We start from the raw sequence: 25557 nt of genomic DNA on the forward strand, positions 1-25557 counted from the left end.
CGCTTCTCGGCCTTTTGGCTAAGATCAAGTGTAGTATCTGTTCTTATCAGTTTAATATCTGATACGTCCCCTATCTGGGGACCATATATTAAATGGATTTTTGAGAACGGGGGCCGATTTCGAAGCTTGCTTCCGTCGCCCTATGCATTGACCCGATATGGCAGTATCTTCGGGTACAGTGCACCACCCCCTTACAGGGTTAAAAAGAAAGATTCCTACTTTCATTGCTACCTGCTTGCTGGCTAGCCAGCTAGCCAGCCCTGTGGGCCTTGCTGCTGCTGCAGCCAAAAAACAAAAGGTGGTGCTGCTGCTGCTTCTGCTGCTTCTGCTGCTTCTGCTTCTGCTTGTGTCTGGCCGCTGTTGGAGCGTCCAGGCACAGGACTTCTGCTGCTGCTGACTAAATGGCCTCCTTAATTGGATCATTTGAGTAGCCAGCACACCTGTGCAGGTAGGGCATGACATGATAGGCAGCTGCCTTGATAGCGGGTGGGTGCTGAATGTTCCTAATTGACAAAATAAGATTAATGCTTATGAAGAAATATAAAATCTCATCCCTTCCCCAATATCGCGCCACACCCCTACCCCTTAATTCCCTGGTTGAACTTGATGGACATATGTCTTTTTTCGACCGTACTAACTATGTAACTATGTAACATAACATGGGGGGGGGGGGGGGGTCTCCTGGCTGTTCACACAGGTGTGTCATTGCTGTACATTGACCATGCATTGCTTCTGTGGTATTGCAAAGGCAAAGACAAATGCTTCCAGCCATCCATTGCACTAATGGATTGGTCATCAGCTGGCTGTCTATGTCCCGCATCAATATAGACCAAAGTACAGAGGGTTAGGCTATGCTATTGTGCACCTACCTGATGCATCAGAAGGTGCGAGGCCCTTGCTAAATTCTGTGCACAGACTTTGAGATCTATACTTTAGACTGTATCTAAACCTGCTCCAACATGGACTGACATTCTGGCCTACTTTCAGCCGATGCGACTTGTCTGTCGCTGAACAGTCGCTTTTTATGTATTCAGCACCTATGTATAATGTTGTAAAAATGCTCTAGAAGCTAAAGTCGCAGAAATGTCACACATATTTGGCCTGCAACTTTCTGTGCGACAAATTCAGACAGGAAAAATCAGTATAAATCCTTAGAAAATTATCCCCCAGTGTCTCCATCTGCTGGCGGTATTGAATAAGCATTGCTGCACTGATGGGGTATGCATTAGACGAAAAAAAAGAAGAAAAAGAAGAATAATACGCCCAGAAAAGAGGCGAAAAGGAGAAAAACGTAAAAAAACGTGAAAAAAAAGCAAGAGGAAGAGAAGGGAAAAAAAGGTGGAAATGGGTTTAAAAGTGATTTCGGCGGAGAAATATATATATATATATATATATATATATATATATATATATATACGCGCACACACACACATATATATATAAACGTATTCTCCGTTGAGATATTGCAGCCGCTGCTGTGTCCAGGCCCAGGAGCCTTAGCACTGTGCTGTGATGTCACTCAATACCACTGACATCACTAGGTGTAAACAACATCTCTCCTTTGCTGTGTATGTGACTATGGAGCTGTTTGGTGATGTCGTCTATTATGGCCTTCATAGAAGCAACAGGAGATTGTTGCATCCATCTAGAACCCTCAGAACTACAGTGCTATGATGTCACTCACTTCCACAGGCCTTGCAGAGTGTAAACAACAACAACCCAGCTTTGTTGTGTATGTAACCATAGGGATTTGTGATGTCACCTAGAACCTTCACAGCAGCGACAGCTTTATGAGGAGCATCAGCACTGCTCTGCCTGAGCAGAACCATCACCGCCATAGGTTGTCAAATAACCCGGGTTTAACCCACACAGGTAAGTCCAATGGGGTGCAGGCATGTCCTCTATGCTTACAGCTTCCCGTGGGTGTTGGTTTGATACCGTTTGGGGACAGCCAAGGAGGCATCTGCAGGCAACAAAGGTAGGTGTGTGCTTGTGTGTGTGTTTCCTATGCAGATCCTAAGCCCAGTGTCACATGCAAGTAGGAGGAGTAAGAAGGGTTCCTGGCAAATCCGGGTTATGGATTGCATTTAAAAAGGCCCCGTGGGAGTGCAATGGGCCCCTGTCTTGCTGCTTAGCAATAATGGTATGGGTTTAGGTTCTGCTGTGTGTACTGGTGGTTGACTGCCCCCCAGCCCAGAGTGTGCATGGAAAATTGTCTGGCAGCCTCCCTGACAGCAAGCAGTGATAGTGCCCATGAAGGGCACCTTGTTGGGCCCGCCCCTTTCACGGTTATCGCTTCTCGGCCTTTTGGCTAAGATCAAGTGTAGTATCTGTTCTTATCAGTTTAATATCTGATACGTCCCCTATCTGGGGACCATATATTAAATGGATTTTTGAGAACGGGGGCCGATTTCGAAGCTTGCTTCCGTCGCCCTATGCATTGACCCGATATGGCAGTATCTTCGGGTACAGTGCACCACCCCCTTACAGGGTTAAAAAGAAAGATTCCTACTTTCATTGCTACCTGCTTGCTGGCTAGCCAGCTAGCCAGCCCTGTGGGCCTTGCTGCTGCTGCAGCCAAAAAACAAAAGGTGGTGCTGCTGCTGCTTCTGCTGCTTCTGCTTCTGCTTGTGTCTGGCCGCTGTTGGAGCGTCCAGGCACAGGACTTCTGCTGCTGCTGACTAAATGGCCTCCTTAATTGGATCATTTGAGTAGCCAGCACACCTGTGCAGGTAGGGCATGACATGATAGGCAGCTGCCTTGATAGCGGGTGGGTGCTGAATGTTCCTAATTGACAAAATAAGATTAATGCTTATGAAGAAATATAAAATCTCATCCCTTCCCCAATATCGCGCCACACCCCTACCCCTTAATTCCCTGGTTGAACTTGATGGACATATGTCTTTTTTCGACCGTACTAACTATGTAACTATGTAACATAACAGGGGGGGGGGGGGGGGGGTCTCCTGGCTGTTCACACAGGTGTGTCATTGCTGTACATTGACCATGCATTGCTTCTGTGGTATTGCAAAGGCAAAGACAAATGCTTCCAGCCATCCATTGCACTAATGGATTGGTCATCAGCTGGCTGTCTATGTCCCGCATCAATATAGACCAAAGTACAGAGGGTTAGGCTATGCTATTGTGCACCTACCTGATGCATCAGAAGGTGCGAGGCCCTTGCTAAATTCTGTGCACAGACTTTGAGATCTATACTTTAGACTGTATCTAAACCTGCTCCAACATGGACTGACATTCTGGCCTACTTTCAGCCGATGCGACTTGTCTGTCGCTGAACAGTCGCTTTTTATGTATTCAGCACCTATGTATAATGTTGTAAAAATGCTCTAGAAGCTAAAGTAGCAGAAATGTCACACATATTTGGCCTGCAACTTTCTGTGCGACAAATTCAGACAGGAAAAATCAGTATAAATCCTTAGAAAATTATCCCCCAGTGTCTCCATCTGCTGGCGGTATTGAATAAGCATTGCTGCACTGATGGGGTATGCATTAGACGAAAAAAAAGAAGAAAAAGAAGAATAATACGCCCAGAAAAGAGGCGAAAAGGAGAAAAACGTAAAAAAACGTGAAAAAAAAGCAAGAGGAAGAGAAGGGAAAAAAAGGTGGAAATGGGTTTAAAAGTGATTTCGGCGGAGAAATATATATATATATATATATATATATATATATATATATACGCGCACACACACACATATATATAAACGTATTCTCCGTTGAGATATTGCAGCCGCTGCTGTGTCCAGGCCCAGGAGCCTTAGCACTGTGCTGTGATGTCACTCAATACCACTGACATCACTAGGTGTAAACAACATCTCTCCTTTGCTGTGTATGTGACTATGGAGCTGTTTGGTGATGTCGTCTATTATGGCCTTCATAGAAGCAACAGGAGATTGTTGCATCCATCTAGAACCCTCAGAACTACAGTGCTATGATGTCACTCACTTCCACAGGCCTTGCAGAGTGTAAACAACAACAACCCAGCTTTGTTGTGTATGTAACCATAGGGATTTGTGATGTCACCTAGAACCTTCACAGCAGCGACAGCTTTATGAGGAGCATCAGCACTGCTCTGCCTGAGCAGAACCATCACCGCCATAGGTTGTCAAATAACCCGGGTTTAACCCACACAGGTAAGTCCAATGGGGTGCAGGCATGTCCTCTATGCTTACAGCTTCCCGTGGGTGTTGGTTTGATACCGTTTGGGGACAGCCAAGGAGGCATCTGCAGGCAACAAAGGTAGGTGTGTGCTTGTGTGTGTGTTTCCTATGCAGATCCTAAGCCCAGTGTCACATGCAAGTAGGAGGAGTAAGAAGGGTTCCTGGCAAATCCGGGTTATGGATTGCATTTAAAAAGGCCCCGTGGGAGTGCAATGGGCCCCTGTCTTGCTGCTTAGCAATAATGGTATGGGTTTAGGTTCTGCTGTGTGTACTGGTGGTTGACTGCCCCCCAGCCCAGAGTGTGCATGGAAAATTGTCTGGCAGCCTCCCTGACAGCAAGCAGTGATAGTGCCCATGAAGGGCACCTTGTTGGGCCCGCCCCTTTCACGGTTATCGCTTCTCGGCCTTTTGGCTAAGATCAAGTGTAGTATCTGTTCTTATCAGTTTAATATCTGATACGTCCCCTATCTGGGGACCATATATTAAATGGATTTTTGAGAACGGGGGCCGATTTCGAAGCTTGCTTCCGTCGCCCTATGCATTGACCCGATATGGCAGTATCTTCGGGTACAGTGCACCACCCCCTTACAGGGTTAAAAAGAAAGATTCCTACTTTCATTGCTACCTGCTTGCTGGCTAGCCAGCTAGCCAGCCCTGTGGGCCTTGCTGCTGCTGCAGCCAAAAAACAAAAGGTGGTGCTGCTGCTGCTTCTGCTGCTTCTGCTTCTGCTTGTGTCTGGCCGCTGTTGGAGCGTCCAGGCACAGGACTTCTGCTGCTGCTGACTAAATGGCCTCCTTAATTGGATCATTTGAGTAGCCAGCACACCTGTGCAGGTAGGGCATGACATGATAGGCAGCTGCCTTGATAGCGGGTGGGTGCTGAATGTTCCTAATTGACAAAATAAGATTAATGCTTATGAAGAAATATAAAATCTCATCCCTTCCCCAATATCGCGCCACACCCCTACCCCTTAATTCCCTGGTTGAACTTGATGGACATATGTCTTTTTTCGACCGTACTAACTATGTAACTATGTAACATAACATGGGGGGGGGGGGGGGGTCTCCTGGCTGTTCACACAGGTGTGTCATTGCTGTGCATTGACCATGCATTGCTTCTGTGGTATTGCAAAGGCAAAGACAAATGCTTCCAGCCATCCATTGCACTAATGGATTGGTCATCAGCTGGCTGTCTATGTCCCGCATCAATATAGACCAAAGTACAGAGGGTTAGGCTATGCTATTGTGCACCTACCTGATGCATCAGAAGGTGCGAGGCCCTTGCTAAATTCTGTGCACAGACTTTGAGATCTATACTTTAGACTGTATCTAAACCTGCTCCAACATGGACTGACATTCTGGCCTACTTTCAGCCGATGCGACTTGTCTGTCGCTGAACAGTCGCTTTTTATGTATTCAGCACCTATGTATAATGTTGTAAAAATGCTCTAGAAGCTAAAGTCGCAGAAATGTCACACATATTTGGCCTGCAACTTTCTGTGCGACAAATTCAGACAGGAAAAATCAGTATAAATCCTTAGAAAATTATCCCCCAGTGTCTCCATCTGCTGGCGGTATTGAATAAGCATTGCTGCACTGATGGGGTATGCATTAGACGAAAAAAAAGAAGAAAAAGAAGAATAATACGCCCAGAAAAGAGGCGAAAAGGAGAAAAACGTAAAAAAACGTGAAAAAAAAGTAAGAGGAAGAGAAGGGAAAAAAAGGTGGAAATGGGTTTAAAAGTGATTTCGGCGGAGAAATATATATATATATATATATATATATATATATATATATATACGCGCACACACACACATATATATAAACGTATTCTCCGTTGAGATATTGCAGCCGCTGCTGTGTCCAGGCCCAGGAGCCTTAGCACTGTGCTGTGATGTCACTCAATACCACTGACATCACTAGGTGTAAACAACATCTCTCCTTTGCTGTGTATGTGACTATGGAGCTGTTTGGTGATGTCGTCTATTATGGCCTTCATAGAAGCAACAGGAGATTGTTGCATCCATCTAGAACCCTCAGAACTACAGTGCTATGATGTCACTCACTTCCACAGGCCTTGCAGAGTGTAAACAACAACAACCCAGCTTTGTTGTGTATGTAACCATAGGGATTTGTGATGTCACCTAGAACCTTCACAGCAGCGACAGCTTTATGAGGAGCATCAGCACTGCTCTGCCTGAGCAGAACCATCACCGCCATAGGTTGTCAAATAACCCGGGTTTAACCCACACAGGTAAGTCCAATGGGGTGCAGGCATGTCCTCTATGCTTACAGCTTCCCGTGGGTGTTGGTTTGATACCGTTTGGGGACAGCCAAGGAGGCATCTGCAGGCAACAAAGGTAGGTGTGTGCTTGTGTGTGTGTTTCCTATGCAGATCCTAAGCCCAGTGTCACATGCAAGTAGGAGGAGTAAGAAGGGTTCCTGGCAAATCCGGGTTATGGATTGCATTTAAAAAGGCCCCGTGGGAGTGCAATGGGCCCCTGTCTTGCTGCTTAGCAATAATGGTATGGGTTTAGGTTCTGCTGTGTGTACTGGTGGTTGACTGCCCCCCAGCCCAGAGTGTGCATGGAAAATTGTCTGGCAGCCTCCCTGACAGCAAGCAGTGATAGTGCCCATGAAGGGCACCTTGTTGGGCCCGCCCCTTTCACGGTTATCGCTTCTCGGCCTTTTGGCTAAGATCAAGTGTAGTATCTGTTCTTATCAGTTTAATATCTGATACGTCCCCTATCTGGGGACCATATATTAAATGGATTTTTGAGAACGGGGGCCGATTTCGAAGCTTGCTTCCGTCGCCCTATGCATTGACCTGATATGGCAGTATCTTCGGGTACAGTGCACCACCCCCTTACAGGGTTAAAAAGAAAGATTCCTACTTTCATTGCTACCTGCTTGCTGGCTAGCCAGCTAGCCAGCCCTGTGGGCCTTGCTGCTGCTGCTGCAGCCAAAAAACAAAAGGTGGTGCTGCTGCTGCTTCTGCTGCTTCTGCTTCTGCTTGTGTCTGGCCGCTGTTGGAGCGTCCAGGCACAGGACTTCTGCTGCTGCTGACTAAATGGCCTCCTTAATTGGATCATTTGAGTAGCCAGCACACCTGTGCAGGTAGGGCATGACATGATAGGCAGCTGCCTTGATAGCGGGTGGGTGCTGAATGTTCCTAATTGACAAAATAAGATTAATGCTTATGAAGAAATATAAAATCTCATCCCTTCCCCAATATCGCGCCACACCCCTACCCCTTAATTCCCTGGTTGAACTTGATGGACATATGTCTTTTTTCGACCGTACTAACTATGTAACTATGTAACATAACATGGGGGGGGGGGGGGGTCTCCTGGCTGTTCACACAGGTGTGTCATTGCTGTACATTGACCATGCATTGCTTCTGTGGTATTGCAAAGGCAAAGACAAATGCTTCCAGCCATCCATTGCACTAATGGATTGGTCATCAGCTGGCTGTCTATGTCCCGCATCAATATAGACCAAAGTACAGAGGGTTAGGCTATGCTATTGTGCACCTACCTGATGCATCAGAAGGTGCGAGGCCCTTGCTAAATTCTGTGCACAGACTTTGAGATCTATACTTTAGACTGTATCTAAACCTGCTCCAACATGGACTGACATTCTGGCCTACTTTCAGCCGATGCGACTTGTCTGTCGCTGAACAGTCGCTTTTTATGTATTCAGCACCTATGTATAATGTTGTAAAAATGCTCTAGAAGCTAAAGTCGCAGAAATGTCACACATATTTGGCCTGCAACTTTCTGTGCGACAAATTCAGACAGGAAAAATCAGTATAAATCCTTAGAAAATTATCCCCCAGTGTCTCCATCTGCTGGCGGTATTGAATAAGCATTGCTGCACTGATGGGGTATGCATTAGACGAAAAAAAAGAAGAAAAAGAAGAATAATACGCCCAGAAAAGAGGCGAAAAGGAGAAAAACGTAAAAAAACGTGAAAAAAAAGTAAGAGGAAGAGAAGGGAAAAAAAGGTGGAAATGGGTTTAAAAGTGATTTCGGCGGAGAAATATATATATATATATATATATATATATATATATATATATATACGCGCACACACACACATATATATAAACGTATTCTCCGTTGAGATATTGCAGCCGCTGCTGTGTCCAGGCCCAGGAGCCTTAGCACTGTGCTGTGATGTCACTCAATACCACTGACATCACTAGGTGTAAACAACATCTCTCCTTTGCTGTGTATGTGACTATGGAGCTGTTTGGTGATGTCGTCTATTATGGCCTTCATAGAAGCAACAGGAGATTGTTGCATCCATCTAGAACCCTCAGAACTACAGTGCTATGATGTCACTCACTTCCACAGGCCTTGCAGAGTGTAAACAACAACAACCCAGCTTTGTTGTGTATGTAACCATAGGGATTTGTGATGTCACCTAGAACCTTCACAGCAGCGACAGCTTTATGAGGAGCATCAGCACTGCTCTGCCTGAGCAGAACCATCACCGCCATAGGTTGTCAAATAACCCGGGTTTAACCCACACAGGTAAGTCCAATGGGGTGCAGGCATGTCCTCTATGCTTACAGCTTCCCGTGGGTGTTGGTTTGATACCGTTTGGGGACAGCCAAGGAGGCATCTGCAGGCAACAAAGGTAGGTGTGTGCTTGTGTGTGTGTTTCCTATGCAGATCCTAAGCCCAGTGTCACATGCAAGTAGGAGGAGTAAGAAGGGTTCCTGGCAAATCCGGGTTATGGATTGCATTTAAAAAGACCCCGTGGGAGTGCAATGGGCCCCTGTCTTGCTGCTTAGCAATAATGGTATGGGTTTAGGTTCTGCTGTGTGTACTGGTGGTTGACTGCCCCCCAGCCCAGAGTGTGCATGGAAAATTGTCTGGCAGCCTCCCTGACAGCAAGCAGTGATAGTGCCCATGAAGGGCACCTTGTTGGGCCCGCCCCTTTCACGGTTATCGCTTCTCGGCCTTTTGGCTAAGATCAAGTGTAGTATCTGTTCTTATCAGTTTAATATCTGATACGTCCCCTATCTGGGGACCATATATTAAATGGATTTTTGAGAACGGGGGCCGATTTCGAAGCTTGCTTCCGTCGCCCTATGCATTGACCCGATATGGCAGTATCTTCGGGTACAGTGCACCACCCCCTTACAGGGTTAAAAAGAAAGATTCCTACTTTCATTGCTACCTGCTTGCTGGCTAGCCAGCTAGCCAGCCCTGTGGGCCTTGCTGCTGCTGCAGCCAAAAAACAAAAGGTGGTGCTGCTGCTGCTTCTGCTGCTTCTGCTTCTGCTTGTGTCTGGCCGCTGTTGGAGCGTCCAGGCACAGGACTTCTGCTGCTGCTGACTAAATGGCCTCCTTAATTGGATCATTTGAGTAGCCAGCACACCTGTGCAGGTAGGGCATGACATGATAGGCAGCTGCCTTGATAGCGGGTGGGTGCTGAATGTTCCTAATTGACAAAATAAGATTAATGCTTATGAAGAAATATAAAATCTCATCCCTTCCCCAATATCGCGCCACACCCCTACCCCTTAATTCCCTGGTTGAACTTGATGGACATATGTCTTTTTTCGACCGTACTAACTATGTTACTATGTAACATAACATGGGGGGGGGGGGGGGGGTCTCCTGGCTGTTCACACAGGTGTGTCATTGCTGTACATTGACCATGCATTGCTTCTGTGGTATTGCAAAGGCAAAGACAAATGCTTCCAGCCATCCATTGCACTAATGGATTGGTCATCAGCTGGCTGTCTATGTCCCGCATCAATATAGACCAAAGTACAGAGGGTTAGGCTATGCTATTGTGCACCTACCTGATGCATCAGAAGGTGCGAGGCCCTTGCTAAATTCTGTGCACAGACTTTGAGATCTATACTTTAGACTGTATCTAAACCTGCTCCAACATGGACTGACATTCTGGCCTACTTTCAGCCGATGCGACTTGTCTGTCGCTGAACAGTCGCTTTTTATGTATTCAGCACCTATGTATAATGTTGTAAAAATGCTCTAGAAGCTAAAGTCGCAGAAATGTCACACATATTTGGCCTGCAACTTTCTGTGCGACAAATTCAGACAGGAAAAATCAGTATAAATCCTTAGAAAATTATCCCCCAGTGTCTCCATCTGCTGGCGGTATTGAATAAGCATTGCTGCACTGATGGGGTATGCATTAGACGAAAAAAAAGAAGAAAAAGAAGAATAATACGCCCAGAAAAGAGGCGAAAAGGAGAAAAACGTAAAAAAACGTGAAAAAAAAGCAAGAGGAAGAGAAGGGAAAAAAAGGTGGAAATGGGTTTAAAAGTGATTTCGGCGGAGAAATATATATATATATATATATATATATATATATATATATATATACGCGCACACACACACATATATATAAACGTATTCTCCGTTGAGATATTGCAGCCGCTGCTGTGTCCAGGCCCAGGAGCCTTAGCACTGTGCTGTGATGTCACTCAATACCACTGACATCACTAGGTGTAAACAACATCTCTCCTTTGCTGTGTATGTGACTATGGAGCTGTTTGGTGATGTCGTCTATTATGGCCTTCATAGAAGCAACAGGAGATTGTTGCATCCATCTAGAACCCTCAGAACTACAGTGCTATGATGTCACTCACTTCCACAGGCCTTGCAGAGTGTAAACAACAACAACCCAGCTTTGTTGTGTATGTAACCATAGGGATTTGTGATGTCACCTAGAATCTTCACAGCAGCGACAGCTTTATGAGGAGCATCAGCACTGCTCTGCCTGAGCAGAACCATCACCGCCATAGGTTGTCAAATAACCCGGGTTTAACCCACACAGGTAAGTCCAATGGGGTGCAGGCATGTCCTCTATGCTTACAGCTTCCCGTGGGTGTTGGTTTGATACCGTTTGGGGACAGCCAAGGAGGCATCTGCAGGCAACAAAGGTAGGTGTGTGCTTGTGTGTGTGTTTCCTATGCAGATCCTAAGCCCAGTGTCACATGCAAGTAGGAGGAGTAAGAAGGGTTCCTGGCAAATCCGGGTTATGGATTGCATTTAAAAAGGCCCCGTGGGAGTGCAATGGGCCCCTGTCTTGCTGCTTAGCAATAATGGTATGGGTTTAGGTTCTGCTGTGTGTACTGGTGGTTGACTGCCCCCCAGCCCAGAGTGTGCATGGAAAATTGTCTGGCAGCCTCCCTGACAGCAAGCAGTGATAGTGCCCATGAAGGGCACCTTGTTGGGCCCGCCCCTTTCACGGTTATCGCTTCTCGGCCTTTTGGCTAAGATCAAGTGTAGTATCTGTTCTTATCAGTTTAATATCTGATACGTCCCCTATCTGGGGACCATATATTAAATGGATTTTTGAGAACGGGGGCCGATTTCGAAGCTTGCTTCCGTCGCCCTATGCATTGACCCGATATGGCAGTATCTTCGGGTACAGTGCACCACCCCCTTACAGGGTTAAAAAGAAAGATTCCTACTTTCATTGCTACCTGCTTGCTGGCTAGCCAGCTAGCCAGCCCTGTGGGCCTTGCTGCTGCTGCAGCCAAAAAACAAAAGGTGGTGCTGCTGCTGCTTCTGCTGCTTCTGCTTCTGCTTGTGTCTGGCCGCTGTTGGAGCGTCCAGGCACAGGACTTCTGCTGCTGCTGACTAAATGGCCTCCTTAATTGGATCATTTGAGTAGCCAGCACACCTGTGCAGGTAGGGCATGACATGATAGGCAGCTGCCTTGATAGCGGGTGGGTGCTGAATGTTCCTAATTGACAAAATAAGATTAATGCTTATGAAGAAATATAAAATCTCATCCCTTCCCCAATATCGCGCCACACCCCTACCCCTTAATTCCCTGGTTGAACTTGATGGACATATGTCTTTTTTCGACCGTACTAACTATGTAACTATGTAACATAACATGGGGGGGGGGGGGGTCTCCTGGCTGTTCACACAGGTGTGTCATTGCTGTACATTGACCATGCATTGCTTCTGTGGTATTGCAAAGGCAAAGACAAATGCTTCCAGCCATCCATTGCACTAATGGATTGGTCATCAGCTGGCTGTCTATGTCCCGCATCAATATAGACCAAAGTACAGAGGGTTAGGCTATGCTATTGTGCACCTACCTGATGCATCAGAAGGTGCGAGGCCCTTGCTAAATTCTGTGCACAGACTTTGAGATCTATACTTTAGACTGTATCTAAACCTGCTCCAACATGGACTGACATTCTGGCCTACTTTCAGCCGATGCGACTTGTCTGTCGCTGAACAGTCGCTTTTTATGTATTCAGCACCTATGTATAATGTTGTAAAAATGCTCTAGAAGCTAAAGTCGCAGAAATGTCACACATATTTGGCCTGCAACTTTCTGTGCGACAAATTCAGACAGGAAAAATCAGTATAAATCCTTAGAAAATTATCCCCCAGTGTCTCCATCTGCTGGCGGTATTGAATAAGCATTGCTGCACTGATGGGGTATGCATTAGACGAAAAAAAAGAAGAAAAAGAAGAATAATACGCCCAGAAAAGAGGCGAAAAGGAGAAAAACGTAAAAAAAGTGAAAAAAAAGTAAGAGGAAGAGAAGGGAAAAAAAGGTGGAAATGGGTTTAAAAGTGATTTCGGCGGAGAAATATATATATATATATATATATATATATATATATATATATACGCGCACACACACACATATATATAAACGTATTCTCCGTTGAGATATTGCAGCCGCTGCTGTGTCCAGGCCCAGGAGCCTTAGCACTGTGCTGTGATGTCACTCAATACCACTGACATCACTAGGTGTAAACAACATCTCTCCTTTGCTGTGTATGTGACTATGGAGCTGTTTGGTGATGTCGTCTATTATGGCCTTCATAGAAGCAACAGGAGATTGTTGCATCCATCTAGAACCCTCAGAACTACAGTGCTATGATGTCACTCACTTCCACAGGCCTTGCAGAGTGTAAACAACAACAACCCAGCTTTGTTGTGTATGTAACCATAGGGATTTGTGATGTCACCTAGAACCTTCACAGCAGCGACAGCTTTATGAGGAGCATCAGCACTGCTCTGCCTGAGCAGAACCATCACCGCCATAGGTTGTCAAATAACCCGGGTTTAACCCACACAGGTAAGTCCAATGGGGTGCAGGCATGTCCTCTATGCTTACAGCTTCCCGTGGGTGTTGGTTTGATACCGTTTGGGGACAGCCAAGGAGGCATCTGCAGGCAACAAAGGTAGGTGTGTGCTTGTGTGTGTGTTTCCTATGCAGATCCTAAGCCCAGTGTCACATGCAAGTAGGAGGAGTAAGAAGGGTTCCTGGCAAATCCGGGTTATGGATTGCATTTAAAAAGGCCCCGTGGGAGTGCAATGGGCCCCTGTCTTGCTGCTTAGCAATAATGGTATGGGTTTAGGTTCTGCTGTGTGTACTGGTGGTTGACTGCCCCCCAGCCCAGAGTGTGCATGGAAAATTGTCTGGCAGCCTCCCTGACAGCAAGCAGTGATAGTGCCCATGAAGGGCACCTTGTTGGGCCCGCCCCTTTCACGGTTATCGCTTCTCGGCCTTTTGGCTAAGATCAAGTGTAGTATCTGTTCTTATCAGTTTAATATCTGATACGTCCCCTATCTGGGGACCATATATTAAATGGATTTTTGAGAACGGGGGCCGATTTCGAAGCTTGCTTCCGTCGCCCTATGCATTGACCCGATATGGCAGTATCTTCGGGTACAGTGCACCACCCCCTTACAGGGTTAAAAAGAAAGATTCCTACTTTCATTGCTACCTGCTTGCTGGCTAGCCAGCTAGCCAGCCCTGTGGGCCTTGCTGCTGCTGCAGCCAAAAAACAAAAGGTGGTGCTGCTGCTGCTTCTGCTGCTTCTGCTTCTGCTTGTGTCTGGCCGCTGTTGGAGCGTCCAGGCACAGGACTTCTGCTGCTGCTGACTAAATGGCCTCCTTAATTGGATCATTTGAGTAGCCAGCACACCTGTGCAGGTAGGGCATGACATGATAGGCAGCTGCCTTGATAGCGGGTGGGTGCTGAATGTTCCTAATTGACAAAATAAGATTAATGCTTATGAAGAAATATAAAATCTCATCCCTTCCCCAATATCGCGCCACACCCCTACCCCTTAATTCCCTGGTTGAACTTGATGGACATATGTCTTTTTTCGACCGTACTAACTATGTAACTATGTAACATAACATTGGGGGGGGGGGGGTCTCCTGGCTGTTCACACAGGTGTGTCATTGCTGTACATTGACCATGCATTGCTTCTGTGGTATTGCAAAGGCAAAGACAAATGCTTCCAGCCATCCATTGCACTAATGGATTGGTCATCAGCTGGCTGTCTATGTCCCGCATCAATATAGACCAAAGTACAGAGGGTTAGGCTATGCTATTGTGCACCTACCTGATGCATCAGAAGGTGCGAGGCCCTTGCTAAATTCTGTGCACAGACTTTGAGATCTATACTTTAGACTGTATCTAAACCTGCTCCAACATGGACTGACATTCTGGCCTACTTTCAGCCGATGCGACTTGTCTGTCGCTGAACAGTCGCTTTTTATGTATTCAGCACCTATGTATAATGTTGTAAAAATGCTCTAGAAGCTAAAGTCGCAGAAATGTCACACATATTTGGCCTGCAACTTTCTGTGCGACAAATTCAGACAGGAAAAATCAGTATAAATCCTTAGAAAATTATCCCCCAGTGTCTCCATCTGCTGGCGGTATTGAATAAGCATTGCTGCACTGATGGGGTATGCATTAGACGAAAAAAAAGAAGAAAAAGAAGAATAATACGCCCAGAAAAGAGGCGAAAAGGAGAAAAACGTAAAAAAACGTGAAAAAAAAGTAAGAGGAAGAGAAGGGAAAAAAAGGTGGAAATGGGTTTAAAAGTGATTTCGGCGGAGAAATATATATATATATATATATATATATATATATATATATATATACGCGCACACACACACATATATATAAACGTATTCTCCGTTGAGATATTGCAGCCGCTGCTGTGTCCAGGCCCAGGAGCCTTAGCACTGTGCTGTGATGTCACTCAATACCACTGACATCACTAGGTGTAAACAACATCTCTCCTTTGCTGTGTATGTGACTATGGAGCTGTTTGGTGATGTCGTCTATTATGGCCTTCATAGAAGCAACAGGAGATTGTTGCATCCATCTAGAACCCTCAGAACTACAGTGCTATGATGTCACTCACTTCCACAGGCCTTGCAGAGTGTAAACAACAACAACCCAGCTTTGTTGTGTATGTAACCATAGGGATTTGTGATGTCACCTAGAACCTTCACAGCAGCGACAGCTTTATGAGGAGCATCAGCACTGCTCTGCCTGAGCAGAACCATCACCGCCATAGGTTGTCAAATAACCCGGGTTTAACCCACACAGGTAAGTCCAATGGGGTGCAGGCATGTCCTCTATGCTTACAGCTTCCCGTGGGTGTTGGTTTGATACCGTTTGGGGACAGCCAAGGAGGCATCTGCAGGCAACAAAGGTAGGTGTGTGCTTGTGTGTGTGTTTCCTATGCAGATCCTAAGCCCAGTGTCACATGCAAGTAGGAGGAGTAAGAAGGGTTCCTGGCAAATCCGGGTTATGGATTGCATTTAAAAAGGCCCCGTGGGAGTGCAATGGGCCCCTGTCTTGCTGCTTAGCAATAATGGTATGGGTTTAGGTTCTGCTGTGTGTACTGGTGGTTGACTGCCCCCCAGCCCAGAGTGTGCATGGAAAATTGTCTGGCAGCCTCCCTGACAGCAAGCAGTGATAGTGCCCATGAAGGGCACCTTGTTGGGCCCGCCCCTTTCACGGTTATCGCTTCTCGGCCTTTTGGCTAAGATCAAGTGTAGTATCTGTTCTTATCAGTTTAATATCTGATACGTCCCCTATCTGGGGACCATATATTAAATGGATTTTTGAGAACGGGGGCCGATTTCGAAGCTTGCTTCCGTCGCCCTATGCATTGACCCGATATGGCAGTATCTTCGGGTACAGTGCACCACCCCCTTACAGGGTTAAAAAGAAAGATTCCTACTTTCATTGCTACCTGCTTGCTGGCTAGCCAGCTAGCCAGCCCTGTGGGCCTTGCTGCTGCTGCAGCCAAAAAACAAAAGGTGGTGCTTCTGCTGCTTCTGCTTCTGCTTGTGTCTGGCCGCTGTTGGAGCGTCCAGGCACAGGACTTCTGCTGCTGCTGACTAAATGGCCTCCTTAATTGGATCATTTGAGTAGCCAGCACACCTGTGCAGGTAGGGCATGACATGATAGGCAGCTGCCTTGATAGCGGGTGGGTGCTGAATGTTCCTAATTGACAAAATAAGATTAATGCTTATGAAGAAATATAAAATCTCATCCCTTCCCCAATATCGAGCCACACCCCTACCCCTTAATTCCCTGGTTGAACTTGATGGACATATGTCTTTTTTCGACCGTACTAACTATGTAACTATGTAACATAACATGGGGGGGGGGGGGGGTCTCCTGGCTGTTCACACAGGTGTGTCATTGCTGTACATTGACCATGCATTGCTTCTGTGGTATTGCAAAGGCAAAGACAAATGCTTCCAGCCATCCATTGCACTAATGGATTGGTCATCAGCTGGCTGTCTATGTCCCGCATCAATATAGACCAAAGTACAGAGGGTTAGGCTATGCTATTGTGCACCTACCTGATGCATCAGAAGGTGCGAGGCCCTTGCTAAATTCTGTGCACAGACTTTGAGATCTATACTTTAGACTGTATCTAAACCTGCTCCAACATGGACTGACATTCTGGCCTACTTTCAGCCGATGCGACTTGTCTGTCGCTGAACAGTCGCTTTTTATGTATTCAGCACCTATGTATAATGTTGTAAAAATGCTCTAGAAGCTAAAGTCGCAGATATGTCACACATATTTGGCCTGCAACTTTCTGTGCGACAAATTCAGACAGGAAAAATCAGTATAAATCCTTCGAAAATTATCCCCCAGTGTCTCCATCTGCTGGCGGTATTGAATAAGCATTGCTGCACTGATGGGGTATGCATTAGACGAAAAAAAAGAAGAAAAAGAAGAATAATACGCCCAGAAAAGAGGCGAAAAGGAGAAAAACGTAAAAAAAACGTGAAAAAAAAGTAAGAGGAAGAGAAGGGAAAAAAAGGTGGAAATGGGTTTAAAAGTGATTTCGGCGGAGAAATATATATATATATATATATATATATATATATATATATATATATATATATACGCGCACACACACACATATATATAAACGTATTCTCCGTTGAGATATTGCAGCCGCTGCTGTGTCCAGGCCCAGGAGCCTTAGCACTGTGCTGTGATGTCACTCAATACCACTGACATCACTAGGTGTAAACAACATCTCTCCTTTGCTGTGTATGTGACTATGGAGCTGTTTGGTGATGTCGTCTATTATGGCCTTCATAGAAGCAACAGGAGATTGTTGCATCCATCTAGAACCCTCAGAACTACAGTGCTATGATGTCACTCACTTCCACAGGCCTTGCAGAGTGTAAACAACAACAACCCAGCTTTGTTGTGTATGTAACCATAGGGATTTGTGATGTCACCTAGAACCTTCACAGCAGCGACAGCTTTATGAGGAGCATCAGCACTGCTCTGCCTGAGCAGAACCATCACCGCCATAGGTTGTCAAATAACCCGGGTTTAACCCACACAGGTAAGTCCAATGGGGTGCAGGCATGTCCTCTATGCTTACAGCTTCCCGTGGGTGTTGGTTTGATACCGTTTGGGGACAGCCAAGGAGGCATCTGCAGGCAACAAAGGTAGGTGTGTGCTTGTGTGTGTGTTTCCTATGCAGATCCTAAGCCCAGTGTCACATGCAAGTAGGAGGAGTAAGAAGGGTTCCTGGCAAATCCGGGTTATGGATTGCATTTAAAAAGGCCCCGTGGGAGTGCAATGGGCCCCTGTCTTGCTGCTTAGCAATAATGGTATGGGTTTAGGTTCTGCTGTGTGTACTGGTGGTTGACTGCCCCCCAGCCCAGAGTGTGCATGGAAAATTGTCTGGCAGCCTCCCTGACAGCAAGCAGTGATAGTGCCCATGAAGGGCACCTTGTTGGGCCCGCCCCTTTCACGGTTATCGCTTCTCGGCCTTTTGGCTAAGATCAAGTGTAGTATCTGTTCTTATCAGTTTAATATCTGATACGTCCCCTATCTGGGGACCATATATTAAATGGATTTTTGAGAACGGGGGCCGATTTCGAAGCTTGCTTCCGTCGCCCTATGCATTGACCCGATATGGCAGTATCTTCGGGTACAGTGCACCACCCCCTTACAGGGTTAAAAAGAAAGATTCCTACTTTCATTGCTACCTGCTTGCTGGCTAGCCAGCTAGCCAGCCCTGTGGGCCTTGCTGCTGCTGCAGCCAAAAAACAAAAGGTGGTGCTGCTGCTGCTTCTGCTGCTTCTGCTTCTGCTTGTGTCTGGCCGCTGTTGGAGCGTCCAGGCACAGGACTTCTGCTGCTGCTGACTAAATGGCCTCCTTAATTGGATCATTTGAGTAGCCAGCACACCTGTGCAGGTAGGGCATGACATGATAGGCAGCTGCCTTGATAGCGGGTGGGTGCTGAATGTTCCTAATTGACAAAATAAGATTAATGCTTATGAAGAAATATAAAATCTCATCCCTTCCCCAATATCGCGCCACACCCCTACCCCTTAATTCCCTGGTTGAACTTGATGGACATATGTCTTTTTTCGACCGTACTAACTATGTAACTATGTAACATAACATGGGGGGGGGGGGGTCTCCTGGCTGTTCACACAGGTGTGTCATTGCTGTACATTGACCATGCATTGCTTCTGTGGTATTGCAAAGGCAAAGACAAATGCTTCCAGCCATCCATTGCACTAATGGATTGGTCATCAGCTGGCTGTCTATGTCCCGCATCAATATAGACCAAAGTACAGAGGGTTAGGCTATGCTATTGTGCACCTACCTGATGCATCAGAAGGTGCGAGGCCCTTGCTAAATTCTGTGCACAGACTTTGAGATCTATACTTTAGACTGTATCTAAACCTGCTCCAACATGGACTGACATTCTGGCCTACTTTCAGCCGATGCGACTTGTCTGTCGCTGAACAGTCGCTTTTTATGTATTCAGCACCTATGTATAATGTTGTAAAAATGCTCTAGAAGCTAAAGTCGCAGAAATGTCACACATATTTGGCCTGCAACTTTCTGTGCGACAAATTCAGACAGGAAAAATCAGTATAAATCCTTAGAAAATTATCCCCCAGTGTCTCCATCTGCTGGCGGTATTGAATAAGCATTGCTGCACTGATGGGGTATGCATTAGACGAAAAAAAAGAAGAAAAAGAAGAATAATACGCCCAGAAAAGAGGCGAAAAGGAGAAAAACGTAAAAAAAGTGAAAAAAAAGTAAGAGGAAGAGAAGGGAAAAAAAGGTGGAAATGGGTTTAAAAGTGATTTCGGCGGAGAAATATATATATATATATATATATATATATATACGCGCACACACACACATATATATAAACGTATTCTCCGTTGAGATATTGCAGCCGCTGCTGTGTCCAGGCCCAGGAGCCTTAGCACTGTGCTGTGATGTCACTCAATACCACTGACATCACTAGGTGTAAACAACATCTCTCCTTTGCTGTGTATGTGACTATGGAGCTGTTTGGTGATGTCGTCTATTATGGCCTTCATAGAAGCAACAGGAGATTGTTGCATCCATCTAGAACCCTCAGAACTACAGTGCTATGATGTCACTCACTTCCACAGGCCTTGCAGAGTGTAAACAACAACAACCCAGCTTTGTTGTGTATGTAACCATAGGGATTTGTGATGTCACCTAGAACCTTCACAGCAGCGACAGCTTTATGAGGAGCATCAGCACTGCTCTGCCTGAGCAGAACCATCACCGCCATAGGTTGTCAAATAACCCGGGTTTAACCCACACAGGTAAGTCCAATGGGGTGCAGGCATGTCCTCTATGCTTACAGCTTCCCGTGGGTGTTGGTTTGATACCGTTTGGGGACAGCCAAGGAGGCATCTGCAGGCAACAAAGGTAGGTGTGTGCTTGTGTGTGTGTTTCCTATGCAGATCCTAAGCCCAGTGTCACATGCAAGTAGGAGGAGTAAGAAGGGTTCCTGGCAAATCCGGGTTATGGATTGCATTTAAAAAGGCCCCGTGGGAGTGCAATGGGCCCCTGTCTTGCTGCTTAGCAATAATGGTATGGGTTTAGGTTCTGCTGTGTGTACTGGTGGTTGACTGCCCCCCAGCCCAGAGTGTGCATGGAAAATTGTCTGGCAGCCTCCCTGACAGCAAGCAGTGATAGTGCCCATGAAGGGCACCTTGTTGGGCCCGCCCCTTTCACGGTTATCGCTTCTCGGCCTTTTGGCTAAGATCAAGTGTAGTATCTGTTCTTATCAGTTTAATATCTGATACGTCCCCTATCTGGGGACCATATATTAAATGGATTTTTGAGAACGGGGGCCGATTTCGAAGCTTGCTTCCGTCGCCCTATGCATTGACCCGATATGGCAGTATCTTCGGGTACAGTGCACCACCCCCTTACAGGGTTAAAAAGAAAGATTCCTACTTTCATTGCTACCTGCTTGCTGGCTAGCCAGCTAGCCAGCCCTGTGGGCCTTGCTGCTGCTGCAGCCAAAAAACAAAAGGTGGTGCTGCTGCTGCTTCTGCTGCTTCTGCTTCTGCTTGTGTCTGGCCGCTGTTGGAGCGTCCAGGCACAGGACTTCTGCTGCTGCTGACTAAATGGCCTCCTTAATTGGATCATTTGAGTAGCCAGCACACCTGTGCAGGTAGGGCATGACATGATAGGCAGCTGCCTTGATAGCGGGTGGGTGCTGAATGTTCCTAATTGACAAAATAAGATTAATGCTTATGAAGAAATATAAAATCTCATCCCTTCCCCAATATCGCGCCACACCCCTACCCCTTAATTCCCTGGTTGAACTTGATGGACATATGTCTTTTTTCGACCGTACTAACTATGTAACTATGTAACATAACATGGGGGGGGGGGGGTCTCCTGGCTGTTCACACAGGTGTGTCATTGCTGTACATTGACCATGCATTGCTTCTGTGGTATTGCAAAGGCAAAGACAAATGCTTCCAGCCATCCATTGCACTAATGGATTGGTCATCAGCTGGCTGTCTATGTCCCGCATCAATATAGACCAAAGTACAGAGGGTTAGGCTATGCTATTGTGCACCTACCTGATGCATCAGAAGGTGCGAGGCCCTTGCTAAATTCTGTGCACAGACTTTGAGATCTATACTTTAGACTGTATCTAAACCTGCTCCAACATGGACTGACATTCTGGCCTACTTTCAGCCGATGCGACTTGTCTGTCGCTGAACAGTCGCTTTTTATGTATTCAGCACCTATGTATAATGTTGTAAAAATGCTCTAGAAGCTAAAGTCGCAGAAATGTCACACATATTTGGCCTGCAACTTTCTGTGCGACAAATTCAGACAGGAAAAATCAGTATAAATCCTTAGAAAATTATCCCCCAGTGTCTCCATCTGCTGGCGGTATTGAATAAGCATTGCTGCACTGATGGGGTATGCATTAGACGAAAAAAAAGAAGAAAAAGAAGAATAATACGCCCAGAAAAGAGGCGAAAAGGAGAAAAACGTAAAAAAACGTGAAAAAAAAGTAAGAGGAAGAGAAGGGAAAAAAAGGTGGAAATGGGTTTAAAAGTGATTTCGGCGGAGAAATATATATATATATATATATATATATATATATATATATATATACGCGCACACACACACATATATATAAACGTATTCTCCGTTGAGATATTGCAGCCGCTGCTGTGTCCAGGCCCAGGAGCCTTAGCACTGTGCTGTGATGTCACTCAATACCACTGACATCACTAGGTGTAAACAACATCTCTCCTTTGCTGTGTATGTGACTATGGAGCTGTTTGGTGATGTCGTCTATTATGGCCTTCATAGAAGCAACAGGAGATTGTTGCATCCATCTAGAACCCTCAGAACTACAGTGCTATGATGTCACTCACTTCCACAGGCCTTGCAGAGTGTAAACAACAACAACCCAGCTTTGTTGTGTATGTAACCATAGGGATTTGTGATGTCACCTAGAACCTTCACAGCAGCGACAGCTTTATGAGGAGCATCAGCACTGCTCTGCCTGAGCAGAACCATCACCGCCATAGGTTGTCAAATAACCCGGGTTTAACCCACACAGGTAAGTCCAATGGGGTGCAGGCATGTCCTCTATGCTTACAGCTTCCCGTGGGTGTTGGTTTGATACCGTTTGGGGACAGCCAAGGAGGCATCTGCAGGCAACAAAGGTAGGTGTGTGCTTGTGTGTGTGTTTCCTATGCAGATCCTAAGCCCAGTGTCACATGCAAGTAGGAGGAGTAAGAAGGGTTCCTGGCAAATCCGGGTTATGGATTGCATTTAAAAAGGCCCCGTGGGAGTGCAATGGGCCCCTGTCTTGCTGCTTAGCAATAATGGTATGGGTTTAGGTTCTGCTGTGTGTACTGGTGGTTGACTGCCCCCCAGCCCAGAGTGTGCATGGAAAATTGTCTGGCAGCCTCCCTGACAGCAAGCAGTGATAGTGCCCATGAAGGGCACCTTGTTGGGCCCGCCCCTTTCACGGTTATCGCTTCTCGGCCTTTTGGCTAAGATCAAGTGTAGTATCTGTTCTTATCAGTTTAATATCTGATACGTCCCCTATCTGGGGACCATATATTAAATGGATTTTTGAGAACGGGGGCCGATTTCGAAGCTTGCTTCCGTCGCCCTATGCATTGACCCGATATGGCAGTATCTTCGGGTACAGTGCACCACCCCCTTACAGGGTTAAAAAGAAAGATTCCTACTTTCATTGCTACCTGCTTGCTGGCTAGCCAGCTAGCCAGCCCTGTGGGCCTTGCTGCTGCTGCAGCCAAAAAACAAAAGGTGGTGCTGCTGCTGCTTCTGCTGCTTCTGCTTCTGCTTGTGTCTGGCCGCTGTTGGAGCGTCCAGGCACAGGACTTCTGCTGCTGCTGACTAAATGGCCTCCTTAATTGGATCATTTGAGTAGCCAGCACACCTGTGCAGGTAGGGCATGACATGATAGGCAGCTGCCTTGATAGCGGGTGGGTGCTGAATGTTCCTAATTGACAAAATAAGATTAATGCTTATGAAGAAATATAAAATCTCATCCCTTCCCCAATATCGCGCCACACCCCTACCCCTTAATTCCCTGGTTGAACTTGATGGACATATGTCTTTTTTCGACCGTACTAACTATGTAACTATGTAACATAACATGGGGGGGGGGGGTCTCCTGGCTGTTCACACAGGTGTGTCATTGCTGTACATTGACCATGCATTGCTTCTGTGGTATTGCAAAGGCAAAGACAAATGCTTCCAGCCATCCATTGCACTAATGGATTGGTCATCAGCTGGCTGTCTATGTCCCGCATCAATATAGACCAAAGTACAGAGGGTTAGGCTATGCTATTGTGCACCTACCTGATGCATCAGAAGGTGCGAGGCCCTTGCTAAATTCTGTGCACAGACTTTGAGATCTATACTTTAGACTGTATCTAAACCTGCTCCAACATGGACTGACATTCTGGCCTACTTTCAGCCGATGCGACTTGTCTGTCGCTGAACAGTCGCTTTTTATGTATTCAGCACCTATGTATAATGTTGTAAAAATGCTCTAGAAGCTAAAGTCGCAGAAATGTCACACATATTTGGCCTGCAACTTTCTGTGCGACAAATTCAGACAGGAAAAATCAGTATAAATCCTTAGAAAATTATCCCCCAGTGTCTCCATCTGCTGGCGGTATTGAATAAGCATTGCTGCACTGATGGGGTATGCATTAGACGAAAAAAAAGAAGAAAAAGAAGAATAATACGCCCAGAAAAGAGGCGAAAAGGAGAAAAACGTAAAAAAACGTGAAAAAAAAGTAAGAGGAAGAGAAGGGAAAAAAAGGTGGAAATGGGTTTAAAAGTGATTTCGGCGGAGAAATATATATATATATATATATATATATATATATATATACGCGCACACACACACATATATATAAACGTATTCTCCGTTGAGATATTGCAGCCGCTGCTGTGTCCAGGCCCAGGAGCCTTAGCACTGTGCTGTGATGTCACTCAATACCACTGACATCACTAGGTGTAAACAACATCTCTCCTTTGCTGTGTATGTGACTATGGAGCTGTTTGGTGATGTCGTCTATTATGGCCTTCATAGAAGCAACAGGAGATTGTTGCATCCATCTAGAACCCTCAGAACTACAGTGCTATGATGTCACTCACTTCCACAGGCCTTGCAGAGTGTAAACAACAACAACCCAGCTTTGTTGTGTATGTAACCATAGGGATTTGTGATGTCACCTAGAACCTTCACAGCAGCGACAGCTTTATGAGGAGCATCAGCACTGCTCTGCCTGAGCAGAACCATCACCGCCATAGGTTGTCAAATAACCCGGGTTTAACCCACACAGGTAAGTCCAATGGGGTGCAGGCATGTCCTCTATGCTTACAGCTTCCCGTGGGTGTTGGTTTGATACCGTTTGGGGACAGCCAAGGAGGCATCTGCAGGCAACAAAGGTAGGTGTGTGCTTGTGTGTGTGTTTCCTATGCAGATCCTAAGCCCAGTGTCACATGCAAGTAGGAGGAGTAAGAAGGGTTCCTGGCAAATCCGGGTTATGGATTGCATTTAAAAAGGCCCCGTGGGAGTGCAATGGGCCCCTGTCTTGCTGCTTAGCAATAATGGTATGGGTTTAGGTTCTGCTGTGTGTACTGGTGGTTGACTGCCCCCCAGCCCAGAGTGTGCATGGAAAATTGTCTGGCAGCCTCCCTGACAGCAAGCAGTGATAGTGCCCATGAAGGGCACCTTGTTGGGCCCGCCCCTTTCACGGTTATCGCTTCTCGGCCTTTTGGCTAAGATCAAGTGTAGTATCTGTTCTTATCAGTTTAATATCTGATACGTCCCCTATCTGGGGACCATATATTAAATGGATTTTTGAGAACGGGGGCCGATTTCGAAGCTTGCTTCCGTCGCCCTATGCATTGACCCGATATGGCAGTATCTTCGGGTACAGTGCACCACCCCCTTACAGGGTTAAAAAGAAAGATTCCTACTTTCATTGCTACCTGCTTGCTGGCTAGCCAGCTAGCCAGCCCTGTGGGCCTTGCTGCTGCTGCAGCCAAAAAACAAAAGGTGGTGCTTCTGCTGCTTCTGCTTCTGCTTGTGTCTGGCCGCTGTTGGAGCGTCCAGGCACAGGACTTCTGCTGCTGCTGACTAAATGGCCTCCTTAATTGGATCATTTGAGTAGCCAGCACACCTGTGCAGGTAGGGCATGACATGATAGGCAGCTGCCTTGATAGCGGGTGGGTGCTGAATGT

General features: G+C 46.2%; 12 non-coding genes across 12 annotated transcripts; all 12 read left to right on the plus strand.

The window, feature by feature from the left end:
• LOC130300760 (U2 spliceosomal RNA) lies at nucleotides 1-189 on the plus strand (the record flags this gene model as incomplete). The annotated part of the gene is made up of 1 exon (XR_008851586.1): nucleotides 1-189. It is a non-coding gene; the product is annotated as a U2 spliceosomal RNA (small nuclear RNA).
• Nucleotides 190-2291: 2102 nt separating this feature from the next.
• LOC130300714 (U2 spliceosomal RNA) lies at nucleotides 2292-2482 on the plus strand. Its single transcript, XR_008851542.1, has one exon. It is a non-coding gene; the product is annotated as a U2 spliceosomal RNA (small nuclear RNA).
• Nucleotides 2483-4570: 2088 nt separating this feature from the next.
• LOC130300727 (U2 spliceosomal RNA) lies at nucleotides 4571-4761 on the plus strand. Its single transcript, XR_008851555.1, has one exon. It is a non-coding gene; the product is annotated as a U2 spliceosomal RNA (small nuclear RNA).
• A 2089-nt stretch (nucleotides 4762-6850) lies between these two features.
• Nucleotides 6851-7041, plus strand: LOC130300750 (U2 spliceosomal RNA). Its single transcript, XR_008851577.1, has one exon. It is a non-coding gene; the product is annotated as a U2 spliceosomal RNA (small nuclear RNA).
• A 2093-nt stretch (nucleotides 7042-9134) lies between these two features.
• On the plus strand, nucleotides 9135-9325 carry LOC130300740 (U2 spliceosomal RNA). Its single transcript, XR_008851567.1, has one exon. It is a non-coding gene; the product is annotated as a U2 spliceosomal RNA (small nuclear RNA).
• A 2092-nt stretch (nucleotides 9326-11417) lies between these two features.
• LOC130300753 (U2 spliceosomal RNA) lies at nucleotides 11418-11608 on the plus strand. Its single transcript, XR_008851579.1, has one exon. It is a non-coding gene; the product is annotated as a U2 spliceosomal RNA (small nuclear RNA).
• Nucleotides 11609-13694: 2086 nt separating this feature from the next.
• Nucleotides 13695-13885, plus strand: LOC130300764 (U2 spliceosomal RNA). Its single transcript, XR_008851589.1, has one exon. It is a non-coding gene; the product is annotated as a U2 spliceosomal RNA (small nuclear RNA).
• Nucleotides 13886-15974: 2089 nt separating this feature from the next.
• LOC130300717 (U2 spliceosomal RNA) lies at nucleotides 15975-16165 on the plus strand. Its single transcript, XR_008851544.1, has one exon. It is a non-coding gene; the product is annotated as a U2 spliceosomal RNA (small nuclear RNA).
• Nucleotides 16166-18255: 2090 nt separating this feature from the next.
• On the plus strand, nucleotides 18256-18446 carry LOC130300718 (U2 spliceosomal RNA). Its single transcript, XR_008851545.1, has one exon. It is a non-coding gene; the product is annotated as a U2 spliceosomal RNA (small nuclear RNA).
• Nucleotides 18447-20521: 2075 nt separating this feature from the next.
• LOC130300719 (U2 spliceosomal RNA) lies at nucleotides 20522-20712 on the plus strand. The gene has a single exon (XR_008851546.1). It is a non-coding gene; the product is annotated as a U2 spliceosomal RNA (small nuclear RNA).
• A 2088-nt stretch (nucleotides 20713-22800) lies between these two features.
• LOC130300720 (U2 spliceosomal RNA) lies at nucleotides 22801-22991 on the plus strand. The gene has a single exon (XR_008851547.1). It is a non-coding gene; the product is annotated as a U2 spliceosomal RNA (small nuclear RNA).
• A 2081-nt stretch (nucleotides 22992-25072) lies between these two features.
• On the plus strand, nucleotides 25073-25263 carry LOC130300721 (U2 spliceosomal RNA). The gene has a single exon (XR_008851548.1). It is a non-coding gene; the product is annotated as a U2 spliceosomal RNA (small nuclear RNA).
• Nucleotides 25264-25557: the final 294 nt, after the last annotated feature.

Source organism: Hyla sarda, unplaced genomic scaffold, assembly GCF_029499605.1.
Source record: "Hyla sarda isolate aHylSar1 unplaced genomic scaffold, aHylSar1.hap1 scaffold_1098, whole genome shotgun sequence".
Lineage (NCBI taxonomy): Eukaryota > Metazoa > Chordata > Amphibia > Anura > Hylidae > Hyla > Hyla sarda.